This window comes from Equus asinus, chromosome 26, assembly GCF_041296235.1.
Source record: "Equus asinus isolate D_3611 breed Donkey chromosome 26, EquAss-T2T_v2, whole genome shotgun sequence".
Classification (NCBI taxonomy): domain Eukaryota; kingdom Metazoa; phylum Chordata; class Mammalia; order Perissodactyla; family Equidae; genus Equus; species Equus asinus.
Window position 1 is genome coordinate 14,455,106 of NC_091815.1, and position 20,350 is coordinate 14,475,455.

Consider the following 20,350-nt stretch of genomic DNA (forward strand, 5'->3'; position numbering starts at 1 on the left):
TGCCAGAATTCTCCTTAGCAAAGATTTGTAGGCATCCTTGAAATGCAAAAACAAAAGGAAGTGGTTGACTTGGTATTACTGAGTGGAATACAAGGACGTGGCTTGCTTTCTAGCACTCCTGAAAAGCAGCAGTGCGGTCAAAGAACCTGCCTCTCCGGTTACCATCTTGAACACTGATGGACCTCAGGATCTCGGTCCATGTATAAGCCAGTGGAGTAATACACAGGAACATTTGTTTTCAGTACTGTATTCCCCTTCCTTTTTCATCATCAATTTGAGTAAGACCTGGATTTTTTGGGTCTAATTTATGTGATCAAGATAATTCTACCTGTTTTCTCATGAGACTTTTCTGAAAAGCTTTGCCATCTTTTGTCTTTGCACACAATAAAGTTTCAGAGCTATCTCGTGTTTCAGGGAAGGCTATAATAAAGAGATGTTATTGAACAAGGAAACTAAAACAGTTCACTGATTCCCACCATGTGCTTGCATTTTCTTAATGAGCATCAGACTTCTCACCCCCAAATTGATTTGCCTCACGGGGTGTCTGTGGATCTCTGCAGGGAGACGCCTCTGCTTCTGCATCTCTGATCCACTGAGGCCCCTCTGTTCCCTCCCACTACCTAGAGACGTCAGAAAATGGAAGTTTTGTCTTTCAAGTCCTTTGCATTTCAGGTGCCTGATGATTCTTTACAACTTAAAATTTGACTTGATCACCAGCTGGACGACTCTGTTTTATATCCAATGTGAAGATAGAAGGATTTGTACAGTCTCAATATACTGCAACTAGAGAAGGCTTTTGCTGGACTAGTCTATATTTTTCCTGAAGGATAATTATTCAGTTAGAGTAGTGACTACTAGGGTCTTCTTTCCATATTCGGACCAGAAGGGCCATCCATCCATGGCTTCGCATAACCAGATTAACAGGTGGGTAGAATCCAATTTAATATACGTGTTCATAAAAAACTCACCAGAAGTTGGGCCTCTGAGGGAGGACCCAAAAATCTCTTGTTCCAGATCAGACCTGGAAGGACAACTCTGCTCTGATGTTTCACACGCACTTCAAGCTCAACATGTACAAAACAAAACTCATAAAATTTCTGCCTAGAAATCTAATTTCTCCTTAAGTGTTTACATTTCAGCAAGTAGCATCATCATTCTCCCCTTTGCTGAAGCCAGAACCTGAGAGTCATTCTTGCCTTCTACCTCTTCCTCACTGCAATGCCTAAATCCTGTTGATTCTACTGTCTAAATAGTCATCGCATCTGTCTACTTTTCTTCGTTTCTACTACGTCTACCAGCATCTCAAACGTGAATCATTGCAACAGCTTTTGTGGCAGGTAGAATCTAAGATGGCTCCCTTTGAGCCCGGTGTCCTGGTGTTCATGACCCTGTGTAATATCTTCCCCTTGAGAGTGGGTTTGGGTGTAGTGACTTGTTTCTAGTGAGAGGAATATGGCAAAAGTGATGGGACGCCACTTCTGAGACTAGATTATCAAAGACTGCGACCTCAGCTTTGCTTGCCTGCTCTCTCTCTGGCTCGTGGCACTTGCTGGCTGTGATGAGGCATACGGCTATGTTGTGAGTCTCCCTGTGGGCTTCTGATCAGCAGACAGTGAGATATCGAGGCCCTCAGTCTAACAGCTGCAAACCACCATGACTGAACTTAGAAGAAAGTCCTTTTCCAGCTGAGCCTTGAGATGACTGCAATCCTGGATGGCATTTTGATTGCAGCTTTGGAAGCAACTGTGAACCTAAATATCCAGTTAAGTTGTACCCAGATTCTTGATTCACAGCAATTGCGAGATAATAAGTGTTGTTTTAAACCCCTAAGTTTTGGAATAATTTGTTAAATAGCAGTAGATAACTAAATACAGCATCCTAACGGGACTTCCCATACCCACTGTTGCTAAACTACACTGTAGCCAAATTTGCACATTTACTAACATGTAAATCTGATTTCCTATTGACTCATGATAAAGCCCAAAGTTCCAAACACTTGGTCAAAGATCTTTTTGACTGACTGAAGCTCTCCAGCCTCATCTCCCACGTTTCTCTCTCTGGACTCTGGACTCCGACAGTCAGTCTTTTCCAGTTTCTCCTGGCGCCATGTTCACCCTCCCCTGCAGGCCTTTGCACTTGCCGTGTCTCCTGCTGGGAGCTTCCTTTCTCCTCACCCTTTACCTGGCTGCCTTGTTGGCATCTTTTTTGCCTCAGCTTAGTATTCCCTCCTCAAGGAGATCTTTCTTTCCTGACCCCGCCCTATGGACAAGGCTGAGAGCTGCTCTTTTTACTCCCACAGCACGCTGTGATTTCTCTACCACCACACTGAGTACTCTAGTATGAAGGTTTTTATGTGCCTCTTAACTCTTACCCAGCTTGAGCAAGGAGCAAAGCAGACATAGGCCTGGAACATCGCAGGAGCTCATTGTACAGGAGAAGGGGAAGTTTCCTTTCTTCCCAAGGGGTAATTTGGCTGTTCAAATATTTTATGGGCGTCTCAAACTCAGCTTGTGAAATGTTGAAAGCTGTTTGGGGGGAATGGCAGGGAGCAGCAGTCTCAGTCCGTTCTGCCACCAGCGAGAAGGAATTCCATTTTTACAATGTTCCAGGCCCAGTGCGGCAGGGAGTGCCAAGTGACACTGTTCCCACCAGAAAAGCAGTTCCACAAATGCTTCGCTTTGCTCAGGGCTTTTGGTTTCACAAGAAGTGGGTCTTCATTATGGCTGTGTGGAGGACTTGGAGTATGTGAAACAGTATCAGTTCTGAAGATAATCTTCCAGTAGAACTCTACCAGAAAGCTATGGTGGCCAGCACTTACAGACCAGGAAGAATAATTTCCACAGTGTATGACACGTAATGGGGATCACTATGGGCAGTTCAATCTGGGGTTTTATATGGAGTGTTGATAATTTATATACCAACAAGAACAGCTGATAATTAGCATACAAGCCAATCCAAAATCCTGTGTGTTGAGGCTTAGCCAGGAGATTGCTTATGTGGAAGGCAGCTCACCCTGTGTCGTGCCCTGATTATTTTCCAAATCCAAATGTCCCTTGTGCAGATGCGTTGGAGCTGCCACTTGACCCTGTCTCCATCATAAAAGAGCTTGTGAAACACACTGAAGGGTTGGACCAGTGCTGTTGTGTTAGAGATACGTTGCATGGGCAGGAACGCAGTGATGAGGAAGGCCTGCCCCTACTGATCAGGTTCTGAAGGAAAGCTGGCCTCTCACATGGTCTACACTTCCTGGTAATCAGAGAACATGTGGTGTGTTGATCACGTCTGACTTTTTGGGTAAAATGGAGAGGTGTGGGCCTTGTGCCTAGAAAATAAAGCTGGTCTCAATACAGTGTAACACAATTTCCTCTTAACACAGACAACTTGCATTTGAATATGCAGATTTAATCTTAATAATAATAATAATAACAATTTTTGCAGTTTTTATTCCCTTCATCCATTAGTTCATTCATTTTTTTCAATATTTATTGGATATTTACTAAATACTGAAATAGCACATGGCAGTTAAGTGTATGTAGCAATCAGCATAGGCTGAGTGATGCTGCAGTACCAAATGGCCGCTACATGTTCCGTTCATTGTAAATTCATGCCCATCATGGGTTGGCTGTGGCTCATCCAGGTTATCTGCGTTCCAGGACCAAGGCAGAAGGAGCAGCCTTTATCTGATACATGCTGGCTTCATGAGCTGTGATGGACAACATGATGGCCCTCAAATCTCTGTTCAGAAGCACTCACTCGCACATCATTGGTCAAAGTAAGTCACAACGCCCCCTGGTGTCAGTGGAGTGAGATTACAGTCCTTCTGGAATCCCCTCTCCCTGGTAGTAGAAGCAGGAATATTTTGAACAAATGATACAATTTACATCAGTGTAACCACCAGGAGACTCTGGATAAAGAGTTCCCAGTGACAGGATGATTGGTTTTGATGAATGGTTTGGCTCGTTTCACAGCAGGGAGACTTCACAGAATGTGAAGAACTTAAATGGATCTGGCAAAGTTCAGTTTTATTAAGATCATCGCCCTGATATTTTTCTGCCAAAACAGTAGTTTTTCTCTTGCTTTGACCCCTCGCAGCACTGATTTCCAAGGTTCTCCCAGACTGGGTTTGTAGAAGCACAAATGTTTCAAGTTCCTTGCGCACAGCAACCTTTGGGAAGCTGGAAACTTTCGAAAGAAAAGTTTTTCCTGGAATTTGCGAGTCAAATGCTGAGTTTGCCACTCTACTGGCATTATATCTTTTGACTTCATTTATGCAAACGTTTCATGCTTGCAAGGGGTTCGCTCCTAAAGGAAGTAAAGTCTTGAATTCTTACACTGCCAAATTTAATTAAAGTTGCTCATTGCTGATATCCAGCTTAAAACTGGCAAACTTTATTAGTCATTCTATAGAAAAAGTGATGACAGCACACTTTTTTTATAGCACGAATGGGATTTTTTTAAAACTTTATGCAAAACAAAGTAGCCAGTATAATTAGACAGTAATTTGTAACTTCCAACGTAAACATTTTAGGAGCAGTAGTATCAAAAGTGAGTGCTAATTAGAGAGCTGTTAGAGAATATGCATAAGTGGTAACAGATTGACAAGCTATACCAAACAGCAGGCTATTTATAACTCCATGCTGTTTTTAAATTCTATTTTGTTTAATAGTCTTTGGACAACTCATAAGAGGGGAGAGTTTCACAACTTGATTTGCGGTTTAATTTCTGTAAATACAGCTAAACCTTGCAGATGTGACTGCAGAGCAGCTAGCCGTGATAATTAAAAAGTATTAGTAATTGGATGCCTTTCTGACTAAGTTGTTTGAGATTCTAGTATCTTTTGTGTTCCATCTCCCCAAAGAAAGGATACATAGAAGCATTACTTAATTATGTCTGTAACAATAAAGCGCACTTTGATCAGCAACCTTTCAGGAGCATTTGCCTTGTAGTCATTTATTCAAACAACAAAGAGTCAAGAAATATTTATGAGAAAGGGTAGGGGATTGAGGCACAGACACTCACTTGGGCTGCTGTTGACCCTGTGGACACTTGACCTCTAGTTTCATTAGCAAGGAAATTGTTTAAACATTGACAAGAGGCTGAGATGTGATTTCCTGTCAAGTTTATGCCTTCTTCTGGATTTCTTAGCAAGTAATAAGAAAGAAATTTAGTTCTTGATGGGAAAGGAGACATATCACAATGTGTAAGACTTAGTCTCTTCTCCCACGGTCATGTTCCATGAAAGTAAGTGTCAGAATTAAAGAGATGTGAACGGGAGGGGAGAATGTCTTGTATGACTATTGCTTTTTTAAAAAAATAGTTAAAATTCACATAACCATTTTAACCAATCACCACTTTAATGATTTTTAAGTATAAAGTTCAATGCTTTTTAAAACACTCACAATGTTGTGATACCATCCCAACTATCTAATTCTACAATATTTTCATCACTCCAATAAGAAACCACAGACCCATTAAGCAGTCCTTCCTCATTTCTCTCTCCCTCGTGCCCTGGCGAACACTGCTCTTCATTCTGTTTCTGTGAATTTGCCCATTCTAGGTCTTTCAAATATATGGAATCATAAATATGTGGCTTTTTATATCTGGCTTCTTTCACCTAGTATAATGTTTTCAAGGTTCATTCATGATGTAATATGCATCAAAATTTAATTCCATGTTATGGCTGAATAATATTCCATTGTATAAGTATACCACATTTTGTTTATCCATTCATCAATCAGTGGACATTTGGGTTGCTTCCACTTCTTCCTTATAATATGAATAATGTTAACATGAACTTGGTGTACAAGTTATTGTGTAAACATACGCTTTCAGTTCTCTTGGGTATATATCTAAGAGTGAAATTGTTGAGCCCAGTGGTAACTCTAAATTCAACTTTGTGAGAAATTGACAAACTGTTTCCCACAGTAGCTGCACCATTCTACATTCCCCTTATCAGTGTATGAGGATTCTTGTTTCTCCACATTCGCACCAACAATTATTATTTTCTGCTTTTTTTTTGGATTAGAGTTATCCTGCTGGATGTGAAGTAGTAGCTCATTGTGGTTTTGATTTGCAATTCCTTAATGACTAACGACGTTAAATTAGGTATCTTTTCAGGTGTTTATCGGCCGTTTGTATATCTTTTTTACAGAAATGTATATTTAAGTTCATTGTCCATTTAATTTATTTATTATTTAAAAAAATTATTTTATTGAGGTCATATTCTCTTATGACATTGTGTATATTTCAGGTGTACATTATTGTATTTCAGTTTCTGCATAGATTGCCCTGTTGCATCACCGAGAGTCCAGTTTTTATCCATCACCATGTATATTTGTCCCTTTACCCCTTTTCACCCTCCCTCTACTCCCTTGTCCTCTGGTAACTGCTATTCTGTTCTCCTTATCTATGTGTTCGCTTGTTGATCTTCCACATATGAATGAAATCATACAGTATTTGTCTTTCTCTGGCTGACATTTTACTTAGCATAATACCCTCAAGGTTCATCCATGTTGTTGCGAATGAGATGATGTTGTCCCTTTTTATGGCTGCATAGGATTCCATCATATATATATACACCACATCTTCTTTATCCATGCATCCATTGATGGGCGCTTGAGTTGCTTCCACATCTTGGCTATTGTGAATAATGCTGCAGTGAACATAGTGGTGCATATATCTTTTTGGATTATTGATTTCATGTTCTTTGGATAAATACCCCCAGTAGTGAGTAGCTGAATCATTTGTATTTTTGAGAAAATTCCATACTGTTTTCCATAGCACCTGCACCAGTTTACATTCCCACCAGCATTGTACAAGGGTTGCCTTTTCTCCATGTCATCTCCAGCACTTGTCTTTTCTTGTCTTGTTAATTATAGCCATTCTGATGGGTGTGAGATATCTCATTGTAGTTTTGATTTGCATTTCCCTAGCAATTAGTGATGTTGAACATCTTTTCATGTGCCTGTTGGCCCTCTGTATATGTTCTTTGGAAAAATGTCTGCTCATATCCTCTGCCCATTTTTTTTGATCAGGTTGTTCACCGTTTTGTTGTTGAGTTGCACGGGTTCTTTATATATTTTGGAAATCAACCCCCTTTGTCAGATATATGATTTGCAAATATATTCTCAGAGTTGGTGGATTGTTTTCTCATTTTGTTGATGGTTTTCTTTGCCTTGCAGAAGCTTTTTAGTCTGATGTAGTCTCATTTATTTATTTTTCCTCTTGGTTCCCTTGCCTGAGTAGATATGGTATTCAGAAAGTTGCTGTTAAAACTAATGTCAGAGAGTGCATTGCCTATATTTTCATCTAGAAGTTTTATGGTTTCAGGTCTTACATTCAAGTCTTTAATCCATTTTGAGTTAATTTTTGTGTATGGTGTAAGATAACAGCCTACTTTCATTTTTTTTGCATGTGGCTCTCCAGTTTTCCCAACACGATTTATTGAAGAGACTTTCCTTTCTCCATTGTATGTTCTTTGTCTCCCTTGTGGAAGACTACCTGTCCACAGATGTGTGGAATTATTTCTGGACTCTTGATTATGTTCCATTGATCTGTGTGTCTGTTTTTGTGCCAGTACCATACTGTTTTGATGACTATAACTTTGTAGGATATTTTGAATTCAAGGAGTGTGATACCTCCACATTTGTTCATTTTTCCTCAGGATTGTTTTGTATATTCAGAGTCTTTTGTTGTTCCATGTATATTTCAGGATTCTTTGTTCTATTTCTGTGTAGAATGTCATTGGGATTCTGATTGGGATTGCATCGAATCTGTAGATTGCTTTAGATAATATGAGCATTTTAACTACGTTTATTCTAATCCAGGAGCATGGAATGTCTTTCAATTTCTTTATGTCTTCTTCAATTTCTTTCAATAACGTCTTATAGTTTTCAGTGTATAGGTCTTTCACCTCCTTGGTTAAATTTATTCCTAGGTATTTCATTTTTTTTTTGTTACAGTTGTAAATGGGATTGTATTCTTGATTTCTCTTTCTGCTAGTTTGTTGTTAGCGTATAGAAATGCAACTGATTTTTGTATGTTTATTTTGTACTCTTCAAATGTACTGTATTCATTGATTATTTCTAACAGATTTTTGTGGATTCTTTAGGGTTTTCTATGTATAGAATCATGTCATCTGCAAATAGTGACAGTTTTACTTCTTCCTTTCCAATTTGAATCCCTTTTATTGCTTTTTCTTGCCTAATTGCTCTGGCTAAAACTTCCAGCACCATATTGATTAAAAGTGGTGAGAGTGGCAATCCTTGTCCTGTTCCTATTCTCAGAGGAACAACTTTCCACTTTTTCACCATTGAGTATGATATTCGCTGTGGGTTTGTCATATATGACCTTTAATATGTTGAGGTACTTTCCTACTATACCCATTTTATTCAGAGTTTTTAATCATAAATGGATATTAATCTTGTCAAATCCTTTCTCTGCATCTGTTGAAATGATCATGTGATTTTTATTCTTCATTTTGTTAATGAATTTTGTTAATAATGAATTTTGTTAATTAATCATTGATTGACTTGTGGATGTTGAACCATCCTTGCATCCCTGGAATAAATTCCACTTGATTGTAGTGTATAATCATTTTAATGTATAGTTTTATCTGATTTGCTAATGTTTTGTTGAGGATTTCTGCATCATTGTTCATCAGTGGTATCAGCCTGTAATTTTCCTTTTTTGTGTTGTTCTTGTCTGGTTTGGTACCAGGGTAATGTTGACCTCATAAAAGGAGTTAGGAAGCATTCTGTCCGCTTCTCTATTTTGGAATAGTTTAAGAAGGATAGGTATTAAATCTTTGAATGTTAGAATTTACTGGGGAGGCCATCTGGTCCTGAACTTTTGTTTTTTGGGAGGTTTTTGATTACTGTTTCAATCTTGTTATTTGTGCTTGATCTATTCAGGTTCTCTATTTATTCTTGATTAATTTTTGGGAGGTTGTATGATTCTAAGAATTTATCCATTTCTTCTAGACTATCCAATTGCTTGGTGGATAGCTTTTCAAAGTATTCTTTTATAATCTTTTTTATTTCTGTGGTGTCCATTGTAATTTCTCTTACTTTGTTTTTCATTCTATTTATTTGAATTTTCTCTTTTTTTCTTAGTGAATCTTGCCAAGAGTTTGTCATTTTTATTATCTTCTCAAAGAATCAGCTCTTAGTTTCATTGATCTTTCTATTGTGTTTCAATCTCTATTTCATTTATCTCTGCTCTGATTTTTATTGTTCCCTTTCTTCTACTGACATTTGGCTTTGTTTGCTCTTCTTTTTCTAGTTATTTAGGTATAGTGTAAGATTGTTTGTTTGAAATTGTTCTTGTTTTTTGAGGTAGTTCTGTATTGCTGTAAATTTCCCTCTTAGTACTGCTTTGGATGCATCCCCTAAGTTTTGGTATTTTGTATTTCCATTTTCATTTGTCTCTAGGTATTTTTTGATTTCTTCATTGATCCAATAGTTGTTCAGAAGCATGTTAGTTAGTCTCCACATATTTATGACTTTCCCAGTTTTTTTCTTGTAGTTGATTTCTAGTTTCATACCATCATGGATGGAAAAGATGGTTGATGTGATTTCAATCTTCTTAAATTTTTTTAGTTGTGCTTTGTTTTCCAACACATGGTCTATCTTTAAGAATGTTGACTGAGCACTTGAGAAGAATGTATATTCTACTGCTTTTGGATGGAAAGTTCTATATATATCTACTAAGTCTATCTGCTCTAGTGCTTCATTTAGGGCCACTCTTTCCTTGTTGACTTTCTATCTGGATGATCTATTCATTGATGTAAGTGGGGTGTTAAGGTGCCCTACTATTATTGTGTTGCTGTCAATTTCTCCCTTTAAGACTGTTAATGGTTGGTTCATATACTTTCCTGCTCCTGTGTTAGGTGCATATATATTAATGTTATGTCTTCTTAGTGGAATGTCCCTTTTGTCATTATCTAACACCCATCTTTGTATCTAGTTATCTTTCTGATCTTGAAGTCTGTTTTGTCTGAAACAGGTATCACTACATCCACTTCCTTTTGGATGCCATTTTCTTGGAGTATCATCCTCCATCCCTTCACTCTGAGCCTACATTTGTCTTTAGAGCTGACATGTGTTTCCTGGAGGCAGAATATTGTTGGGTCTTGTTTTTTAATCCATCCAGCCACCCTGTGTCTTTTGATTGATTAATTTAATCCATTTACATTTAGAGTGATTCTTGATATGTGAGGGTTTACTACTGCTATTTTATCTTTTGTTTTCCGGTTGATCTATGTTTCCATTGTTTTCCTTCCCTGGTGTTTCTGTCTGTCATTTCAGTTAGGTGGCTTTGTGTGATTGTTTTCTCAGTTTCCTCTTTATTTATGATAGGTGACTCTGCTCTGATTTTTTGTTTCGTGGTTACCATGGAGTTTGTATAAAAGATCTCATAGATGAGATAGTCCTTTTTCTGATAGCCTCTTATCTCCATCAGCCTAAGCAGCTTTCATCTCTTTCCTCTTCACCTTCTATGTGTTTGTTGTCACAAATCATTCTTTTTCGTGTTGTGAGTTTGTGGCAAAGTTGAAGTGGTTATATTTATTTTTGACACTTTGTTTCCCTTTGTCATTTAGAACCTATAACCTTTGTTGTTTACTAAGCTATTCTGATATAGAGCAGTAATTTTCTGATTTTGCCTGTCCATTTATCTCTTTGCTCAAAGTTTTGTAAACTTTTGTTTTCTTGCTTTAGGTAGGAGGGCTCCTTTCAACACTTCTTGTAAGGCAGGCCTAGTGGTAGTGAACTCCCTCAGCTTTGGTTTCTCTGGGAAAGGTTTTATTTCTCCATCATTTCTGAAGGACAGTTTCACTGGATTGCTGTCAATTTTTCTGGATAGAGTTTTCTTGGCTGGATAGAGTTTCCAATTCCTGGATAGAGTATTCTTGGCTGATAGTTTTTGTCCTTCAGTATTTTGAATATGTCACTCCACTCTCTCCTAGCCTTTATGGTTTCTGCTGAGAAGTCTACCGAAAGCCTTATGGAGTTTCCTTTGTAGATTCTTTTCTTCCATCTTGCTACCCTTAATATTTTTTCTTTGTCCTTGACTTTTGACAGTTTTGATATTACATGCCTTGGAGAAGGTCTTTTTGCGTTGAGGTAATTAGGAGTTCTATTAGCTTCTTATACTGCTATGTCTAGTTTCTTCTCCAGGTTTTGGAAGTTCTCAGCTCTTATTTCTTTGAACAAGCTCTCTGCTCTTTGCTCCCTCTCTTCTCTTTGTGGAATACCTATAATCCTTGTATTACTTTTCCTAATTGAGTTGGATATTTTTTGAAGAATTTCTTAAATTTTTTAGGTCTTAGTTCTCTCTCCTCCCCCACTTGAATCATTTCTAGGTTTCTTTCTATCTCTGAGCTCACTAATTCTCTCCTCTGTGTGGTCTGCTCTATTTTTAATACTTTCTACATTATTTTTAATCTCATTAATTGTGTTCCTCATCTCCAGAAATTGTTTGTTTTTTTTTCTTTTAGAGTTTCAGTCTCTTTGGTGACATACTCCTTCTGTTCATTAATTTTATTCCTGAGCTCATTGAACTATCTTTCTGGATTTTCTTGTAACTTATTGAGTTCCTTCATGACAGCTATTTTGAATTTGCTGTCAGATTGTAATCTTCTGTGACTTCATGTTTGATTTCTAGAGAGTTGTCATTCTCCTTCTGTTCTGCTGTGTTACTGTAGTTCCTCATGGTGTTTGATGAATTGATCCTCTGCTGGCACCTTTGTGGTAGTAAACACCTTTCTTATTTGGGTAAGGCTTTGGTTACATTTGTTCTGAGCTTCTTCTGGTTGTACCTGAGAGCCTGCACTTCCCACCCTCCACTGCCTCTACTAGAGGTATTGTCAGTACCCTCCTTGTGCTACTTGTGACTCTGACGTTGTTGGTGTCTTGCTGCTTCTGATGTTGCTGCAATCTCAGGTGATGCCACCGGGGTCACCAGGCATTGAGCACTTCTGCTTCCAGGGTCACCTGGGTTTCATGTTCCTCTGCTGGCTCTCTGTGGGCTCTCTGCTGGCTTGGGTGCTGCTGCCCTGTGCACTGCCTGTGCTTCTGATCCTGGGTTGTCCGTGGGTGCTGTTTGTACTACTTCTAGGGGTGCTGGGTTCATGGGTGTTGCTGTTGCTGCTGGGATCCCAGGGATCCAGGGACTTGTTTGCAGCCCCTGCTGCTGGTGGAGCTGGTGTCAGGGATCCCAGCACTGGGGGCTGGGTCACTGGTTCTTCTATGGTTCCTGAAGCCTCTGACACAGGTTCCACTTGCCACTGCTACAGTGTATTAGGGACTAAGCAGGTAGACATTTTGGTTACTGCTTTCTGTGCTGCCTCTGGTCTCTGGTGCTAGCTGTTCTGTTTTGAGAAGTCAGGTCAGGGGGCCCTGCTTCACCTGGGAAAATCTGAGTTTTGTATATATTCCTTAGTATTGGAAGACCCGGCTGCTCCTATGGGAGGCTGAGGGGACATGTTTTCTGGATCCACTGGAAGATGGGCAAGAGCAAGCCATGCCCACTTTCTCTGCCCCCACCACAGCTGCTCATAGTTGCATGGGCTGAATCTACTGAGATGTGGGCAGAGAGCAAGCTGCATCCATTTTCTCCACCCCTGCCACAACTGTTTGCAGTTGTGGGGTCAGGATCTGCTAGGAGATGGGCAGGGAGAAAGCCTTGCCTGCTTTTTTTCTCTTTGTTTTCTGCCCCCACTGTGGCCACTTGCAGGCATGTTCGCCAGTATAAGTCTCTTCACCCTGGATCTCTGCTGTTGGAGGACAGGGAGGGGAGCTCCTCCTCTAGTTCTACTGCCTCCTGCAGGTCCAGTCCATTTACTTTCAGATGCATAGAAGTGTGGATCTCTTAGGTGTCCTGTTGTGCTATGTAGGGAACCTTCTGTTGGTCAATGGATGTCTGATTGGTTGTAACTTAGAGGAGAGAAACAAAGGGAACAACTCATTCTTCTGTGATGCTGACATCACTCTCATTGCCCATTGAAAAAGTAAGGTTGTTTTCCTCTTTGTTGTTGAATTGTAAGAGTTCTTTATCTACTTTGGATATTAATAACTTGTCAAATAAATGATTTGTAAATATTTTATTCAATTCTGTAGGTACTTTTTTCCCTATCTCGATGTTGTCCTTTGATGAACCAAAGTTTTAAATTTTGATGAAGTCTAATTTATCTATTTTTCTTTTGTTGCTTTTACTTTTGGTATCATATCTAAGAATCCATTGACCAATCCAAAGTCATGAAGATTTACTGCAATGTTTTATTCTAAGTTTTATAGCTTTAGCTCCTACATTTAGGTCTTTGATCTGTTTTGAGGTAATTTTTGCGTGTGGTATGTGGTAGGGGTACGACTTCATTCTTTTGCATGTGGATATCCTGTTGTGCCAGCACTATTTGTTGAATAGACTATTCTTTCCCCATTGAATGGCTTTGGCAGTCTTTTGAAAATCACTTGGCCGGGGATATAAGGGTTTGTTTCTGGACTGCCAATTCTATCCTATTGACCCATATGTCTATCCTTAGGCCAGTACCACACTTTTTGATTACAGTAGCTTTGTAGTCAGTTCTGAAATTGGGAATGTGAGTCCTCCAACTTTGTTCTTCCTTTTCTAACATTATTTTGGCTATTCAGGATCACTGGCAATTCCATATGAATTTTAGGATCAGCTTGTCCGTTTTTGCAACAAGGTAGCTGAAATTTTGATACAGATGTCGTTGAATCTGTAGACGACCTTGGGTAATATTGCCATCCTAATATTAATTCTTCCAATCCATGGATTTCCTTTGTTTAAGATTCATCCTAATTCATTCACTGATGTCTTGTATTTTTCATTGTACAAGTTTTGCACCTCCTTGGTCAAATTTATTCCTAGTTTTTACTCTTTCAGATGCTATTGTAAATAGAATTGTTTTTTAATTCCAATTTTGGATTATTCATTGCTAGTGTATGGAAATGCAACTGAATTTAGTATATTGACTTTGTATTTTGCCACTTTTCTGTATTGTTATGGATTGACAAACTTGTTTATTAACTTTAATATTTTTTTGTGTGGTTTCTTTAGGATTTTCTATATATAAGATCATGTAATCTGTGGATAGAGAGAGTTTACTTCATTCTTTCCAATTTGGATACCTTTCCTTTCTTTTTCTTTCCTGCTTGCCTTGGCTAGAACTTCCAGTACAATGTTGAATAGAAGTGATGAGAGCAGACATCCTGTTCTTATTCCTGATTTTAAGTGAGAAATCTTTAAGTCTTTCACCATTAAGTATGATGTTAATTGTGGGTTTTGCATAGATACATTTTTCAGGATTGAAGAAGTTCACTTTTGTTTCTAGTTTGAATATTTTTATCATGAATAGTATTGGATTTTGTCAACTATTTGTCTGCATTGTTATGGACTAAAATATGTCCCCACCAAATTCCTATGTTGCAGCCCTAACCCATGATGTGACAGTATTTGGAGAAAGCCTTTAGGAGGTGATTGAAGTTAACTGAGGTCTTCAGGATTGGGCCCTGATCCAGTAGTGCTGACGTGTTTATAAGAAGAGGAAGCAACACGAAAAGTGTGCACACAGAGGTATAAGGCCATCTGAAGACATAGTGAGAAGGTGACCATCTGCCAGGCAGGAAAAAGGTCTCAGAGGAACCCAACTCCACTGGTACCTTGATCTTGAGCTTCCAGCCTCCAGAACTGTGAGGAAGTAAATTTCTGCTGTTTAAGCCGCAGTCTGTGGTACTCAGTTATGGCAGCCGGAGCAGATGAAGACATGCATCAGTTGTAACGATCATGTGGTTTTGTTCTTTCACCCTATTAATACAATGTATTATATTGAGATTTTCATATTTTCAACTACCTTTGCTTTCCTGGGATAAATCTCACTTGCTCATTGTGTCTAACCTTTTAATATGCTGCTGGGTTTGGTTTGCTAGTATTTTGGGGGGATTTTTGTTTCTATATTTATAATGCATATTGCTCTGTAGTTTTATTTTCTTGTGATTTCTTTGTCTGTCTTTGATTTCAGGGTAATACTGGCTTCATAGAATGAGTTGGGAAATGTTTCCCACTCTACTATTTTTTGGGAGGGTTTGTGAAGAATTTGTATTAATATTTCTTTAAGTGTTTGGTAGAATTCAGCAGTGCAGCTATCTGAAACAGGGCTTTGTGGAAAGTTTTCCTGATTACTAATTTAATCTCTTTATTTCTATAGGTCTCTTTAGATTTTGTATTTCTATTTGAGTACATTTGGATAGTTTGTATATTACTGGAAACTTGCCCTTTCTGTCTGTTGCCTACAGTTGTTCATCAAATTCTATTTTAATCCTTTTCATTTCTGTAGAGTCAGTCAGTTGTAATGTCCTCATTTTCACTCGATTTTAGCAATTTGAGTTTTCTCTCTTTTATTCTTTGTCAGTCTAGCTAAAGGTATATTAACTTTACTGTTCTTTGTGAATCAACTTTTGGTTTCGTTGCTTCTCTCTATTGTTTTTTAATTCTCTATTTTCACTTATCTCCATTATAATCCTTATTATTTCCTTCTTCTATTTGCTTTGAGTTTAGTTTTATCTTCTTTTTCTAGTTCTTTAAGGTAGAATGTTTGCTTATTTATTTGAGATTCTTTTGTCTTTAAATGTAGGCTTTTATAGTTATAAATGTTCCCCTGAGCACTGCTATTGCTGCATCCCCTAAATTTTGGTATGTTGTATTTTAATTGTCATTTGACTGAAAGTATTTTCCAATTTCCCTTGTGAGTTTTTCCGACTTTGTTGTTTAAGAGAATGTTGTTTAATTTCCACATATTTGTGAATTTTCCAGATTTCCTTCTGTTATTTATTTCTAATATTATTCCATTGTAGTTAGAGAAGATACTTTGTTTGATTTCAATCATTTTAAATTTCAGACTTTTTAAATAGGCTAACATATGGTCTATCCTGGAGAATATTCCATGTGCACTTGAGAAAAATGTGTGTTCTTCTATTTTTGCATGGAGTGTCTGTTGGATGTAGTTGGCATATATATTGTTCAAGTTGTCTATATGCTTGTGATCTTCTGTGTATTGTTCTGTCAATTATTAAAAGTAATGGGGAACTGATATCTTCAATTGTTATTGTTGAACTGTGTATTTCCCCTTTCAATTCTGCCACTTTCTGCTTCATGTATGTGGGGCTCTGTTGTTAGGTGCATATATGTTCATAATTGTTTCTTCCTGATGGTTGACCCTTTTATCATTATATAATGTCCTTCTTTTTCTCTTGTAACAAAGTTTTTGTCTTCTGATATTAATATAGACACTCAAGCTTTCTTAGTTTACTGTTTTTGTGAAATATCTTTTGGATCCTTTCACTTTCAAGTTACTTGTGTCTTTGGATCTAAAGTGAGTTTCTTGTAGATAGCATCTAATTGGATCATTTTTGTTTATTCATCCTGCCAATGTCTGCCTTTTAACTGGAGGATTTAATCTATTTACATGTAATGTAATTACTTATAAGAAAGACTTGCTTCTATTTTGCTATTTATTTTCTGTATGTTTCATATATTTTTTTGGGGGGGCCATCATTTCTTCTATTAATGCCTTTTCTGTTAGATAATTTTTAGTGTACCATTTTGATTCTCTTCTCTTAAGTTATTTTCTTAGTGGTTACCCTGGGAATCGCAGGTAACATTTGTAACAATTAATTTATAACACTCTTCTTCTAATTAATACCAACTTAGTTTCAATAATATGTAAAATTTTGCTATATAGCTTCATTCCCCTCTTTATGTTGTCACAAATTTCATCTTTATACATTTGTACATTATGTGCCCATGAACATGGATTTATAATTACTGTTTTATCTAGTTGTCTTTTAAATTATATAGAAAAAATAAGTTACAAATAAAACAAAAATTCATATTGACTTTTATAATTATCTGTATAATTGCCTTTATTAGTGTTCTTTATTTCTTCATGTATATTTCAGCATATTCAGTTATTGTCTAATGTCCTTTTTTTCATCCTGAAGACTCCTTTTAGCATTTTTTATAGGATAGATCTGCTACATACAAACTCTCTGTTTTTGTTTACTGGAAAGCCTTAATTTCTTCTTTGTTTTTGAATGATAGTTTTGCCAGATATAGAATTTTTGACTGACAGTCTTTCTTTCAGCACTTTGAATGTGTCATCCTACTGCCTTCTGGCCTTTATGGTTTCTGATGAGAAAGCGGCAGTCAGTCTTATTGAGAATCACTTGTGTGGACGTCACATCTCTTCTGCTGCTTTCACAGTTCTCCCTTCGTCTTTGAGTTTTAAGATTTTGCTGTGGATCTCTTTGAGTTAGTCTTACCTGGGATTCATTGAGCTTCTTGGAAATGAGGGTTAATGTTTTTCATCAAATTTGGGAAAATTTTTCTTGGTGGTTCCCAGAAAGACCAAATCAAAGAGTTTGCTTTTATTTAATCTACTTCAGACTCTCCCAGAGATGAGACAGCTACCCAGGGGCATTTATCAAAAATATTTGAAGGCAAATGTATTAGCTTCCACTACCAGGGACAAGGGATAACAGTTGAGGAAAACAATAGACAAATCAAAAAGCTTAGAAATTATCTCTTCAAATATTATCTCTGCCATTTTTCTCTCTCCTCTCTTTGTGTAACTTCCACTATGCATAAGTTGGTATGCTTGATGTTGGACTTCAGCTCTCTTGGGCTCTGTTCATTTTTTTCATTGTGTGCCTTAAATTGGGTAATTTCAATTGACCTATCTGGTTCTTTCTTATGCCTACTCGAATATTCTGTTGAACACATCTAGTAAAGTTTGCATTTCCATTATTGTAATTTTCAACCCCAGACTGTTTATGTGGTTCATTTGTATAGTTACTTTCTTTTTTTTAATATTCTCTATTTGGTGAGACATAATTCTCATGGTTTCCTTTAGTTTTTTGTACTTGATTTTCTTTAACAGTTTGAACATATTTAAAAATGTTGATTTGAAGTCTTAGTGTAATAAAAGCAACAGTTTAGCTTCATCAGTGATAATTTCTGTCAATTTGATTTTTTCCATGGTGTGGGCAATCATCTCTTGTTTCTTTGCATGCCTCATAACTTACTTTGTTGCAAACTGGACCTTGTGGATACTATAAAGTGGCAAGTCTGAAAATGAGGTTATCTCCCCTCCCCAGGGTTTGCTTTTGCTCCCTGTTGTAGTTGTTGTTTGTTTAGTTAATTTTGGACCTAATTTTGTAAAGTCTGTATTCTTTGTCATGTGTAGCAACTGAAGGCAGCTACCAATTCAACGGAGATGTCCTTAAACCCTAGAAACGGGGTGAAATAAATCCCTTGTCATTTATTACAGCTCTGTTTGTGTTATGCTGATGCTGTTAACAGTGAGCCTGGCCATTTACACCTCGACTATAGCCTTCACTTCCTTCCAGAGCCTGAAAGTCATCCAGAGGGGAGAACTTAGGTCTTTCTCAAGTTTTTTCTGAGAATATGCCAGCCCATGGCATGTGTATGGCCTCCTCAATTCCCAGGAGTAAGTGAGTGCTTTTCAAAGCCCTTATTTTCCAAAGTGTCTCATGCTCCAGGCTTTCCTTCTAAGCTTTTTGATTTGTCTATTGTTTTCCTCAACTGTTATCCCTTGTCCCTGGCAGTGGAAGCTAATACATTTGCCTTCAAATATTTTTAATAAATGCCCCTGGGTAGCTGTCTCATCTCTGGGAGAGTCTGAAGTAGATTAAATAAAAGCAAACTCTTTGATTTGGTCTTTCTGGGAACCACCAAGCAAGTCACAAGAAACAACCACAATTCTTTGAAACTGAAGTCCATTCTTCTCCCTCTGCTGCTAGGAATCTGGGAATCTACATTGAGAATGCAGGCTATTGTCTCCAAGTCTTCCACCAACCAGGGGGCAGTGAATGGGCTGGGTTGAGTTACAATGGCACGAAGCTCTCTTACTGGGATTCAGGTGTTTTTTCCTTAAGTGTTTACCTGTTTGCTATAAAATTATGATTTGTTTTCAATGTTCTGATAAAGTTCATTCTGACAGGTTTTACCAGTTTATTCACTGCTTTTCTGGAGAGACAGGCTTTCTGGAGGTGCCTAATCCATCACTTTTTCTGATGTCATCCTGATAATTGCTTTTTAACTTCTCAGTCTTGTGTTGACTCTAATTCTATGGCTGCCTGGACTGGAACCTGTTACTTGTTTTCTCTCAATTTTTGGTAGAGAAGTAGTATCATTATAGAGAGGAAACCTATTGATAAAGGACTTTTACCCAAAATATACAAAGAAATCTTAAAACTCAACTATAATAGAGAAGCCAATTAAAAAATGGGAAAAAGACATCTCATAAAAGAGGATTGCTTCCTGGGTTCCCCAAACCTCCTAAATAATTTTTAAATTTGCATATGTAAATGCATACTTGCAATTAATAACATAAAATATACTGAACACAATTTGTTGTTAGGGGACTGCAAATTAAAACAACAATGAGATATGAGTAACACCTATTAGAATGGCTAATATCCAAAAGACTGACAATACTAAATGCTGGCAGAGATGCAGAGTAACAGGAACTTCGTTCATTGCTGGTGGGAATGCAAAATGGTACAGCCGCTATGCAATACAGTAAGATAGTTTCTTACAACAATAAACAGTTTTACCATGCAATCCAGGAAGCATGCTAATAGGTATTTATCCAAATGAGTTAAAAAGTTATATACATACAAAAACTCACATATGAGTGTTTATAGCAGCTTTATTCATGAGCACCCAAACTGGAAACTACCAAGCTATTCTTCAATAGGAGATGGATAGACAAACTATGATACATCTATACAGTGGAGTATTTTTCAGTGACAAAAATAAATTAACTAGCAAAACACGAAAAGACATGGGTGAACCTCAATTGCATATTTCTAAGTGAAAGAAGCCAGTCTGATACGACTACATATTGTATGGTTCCAATTATATGACATTCTGTAAAGAACACAAAGCTATAGAAACAGTAAAAAAAATTGCCAGGTGTTTGGAAGGAGAAAGAAGGGTTGAGTAGGTGAAACTCCCAATGGTCAAAACTGGACAACATAAGCAACAAAATCATATTGGATTATAACCAAAAATATAAATAAATATCCACCAGTCTACAGTGACATGAGTGAATGATTGAATAAGTAAATGGGGAATAAGAGACTGAAGAATTCCAAACAGTTTATGTAGATATTCCACTCTCAAGGTAAGGAAGCATAACTCCTCATTGCTTAACATGGATCGCAAATAGTAGATTCCTTTGAAATAGTACAGTATGAAAAGGAAAGGAGAAAAGAATAACTATATAGTGTATAACCTGGCAAACATT

At 37.5% G+C, this 20,350-nt stretch overlaps 1 long non-coding RNA gene across 1 annotated transcript; it reads left to right on the forward strand.

Moving 5' to 3' along the window:
- The first annotated feature begins 3,146 nt into the window (after window positions 1-3,146).
- Window positions 3,147-14,800, forward strand: LOC139042164 (uncharacterized). Its single transcript, XR_011498489.1, has 3 exons — window positions 3,147-3,249; window positions 3,654-3,772; window positions 14,452-14,800. It is a non-coding gene; the product is annotated as an uncharacterized lncRNA (long non-coding RNA).
- Window positions 14,801-20,350: the final 5,550 nt, after the last annotated feature.